We start from the raw sequence: 1408 nt of genomic DNA, 5'->3' as shown, positions 1-1408 counted from the left end.
AAAAGGATTTTGGCTATGCAGATAAGCTGCTCATCTATGTGGTGGCTGTAATATTGATTGCAGATTTCAGACAGCCTTAAAACTGATTGAGAAATGGTGCGCTGAAAAGAGTGTATCAATAATTGCCCTAAAGTTCACCAAAAGAAGCAAAGTCAACGTAACTTAATCCCAACCGGAAATTTCGAAGATTTGGTTATCGCAAGAGGGGTAGATTAAGGTTTAATTTAAACAGTTAAAGTCTTTGTAGAAAGTGAAATGGGGCCAGGATAAATATCTTGTCTGACAGTCATCAAGACTTTTGGACAGCTAAAAGACTCTATTGATTGTTTAATTGAGCATGCAGAACTGGGTAAGGGAAGCCCTTTGGTTGGTACCGGGACATAAGGGTTATGATGGCAACGAATGAGTTGACGTTCACGAAAAACGTGGAATGCAACTAGGGTTGCCAACATTTTCTAAGAAATTTATAGTACTTTTTCAAAAACATNCATAAATATCTTGTCTGACAGCAATCAAGACTTTTGGACAGCTAAAAGACTCTATTGATTGTTTAATTGAGCACGCAGAACTGGGTAAGGGAAGCCCTTTGGTTGGTACCGGGACATAAGGGTTATGATGGCAACGAATGAGTTGACGTTCACGAAAAACATGGAATGCAACTAGGGTTGTCAACATTTTCTAAGAAATGTATAGTACTTTTTCAAAAAAATCTGAAAAAATATAGTAAACTTCAAATATATATAGTATTTTCTTTAAGAAAAAGTAAAAATCCTTTTTAAGTTTTCGTCTTTTTTCTTTCTTATGCATTTCCTCTATAAAAAAATATATTTCTTTGAAAGTATCATGTGCTTTATCGCAATCAATTTTTAAATTGATATAAATCAAACGTTCATTTTTTATTAGTGAGATAGTCGCTTTATTTCTCCCATCTCACCATTTCACAATCTTAATAGTAAAAACTCTTTCTGTGAATGCTGAAATTGCCGGAATAGAGAGCATAAGCGAAATAATTTTAGGTAAAAGCTCAATAACACTATTGAAATAAATAAGAATACGCCACAATAAAAATTGACTAATTTTAAGTAAATTTTGTAAATCTTCTAAGTTGCAAATTGCTGAAATAATTTACATTTATAACTGAAGGAATATTGTATTTTTGCATACTGTATTTTTTTCTAACAGTATATAGTACGCAGACCCAGAAAATAGACCAATACTATATTATAGTACGGTTGGCAACCCTAAATCCAACAGAGCTTACACATCAGAGCTATGGCGGATGACAATCTTGAAACCCACTCCTACTAAATGAATCTCGGAACGACTTCTGAATTTTAGGCCGGAAGGCCTGACCACTTTCACAGACTATCTGAGTAGACTTCATGTTCTTTGGCTAGAATATATTATG

Source organism: Rhagoletis zephyria, unplaced genomic scaffold (assembly GCF_001687245.7).
Source record: "Rhagoletis zephyria isolate East Lansing unplaced genomic scaffold, Rhagoletis_zephyria_1.1 Rzeph_scaffold_06759, whole genome shotgun sequence".
In the NCBI taxonomy this organism is placed as follows: Eukaryota; Metazoa; Arthropoda; class Insecta; order Diptera; family Tephritidae; genus Rhagoletis; species Rhagoletis zephyria.
The sequence above is the reverse complement of the archived record's forward strand: the minus strand, read 5'-3'. Positions refer to the sequence as shown.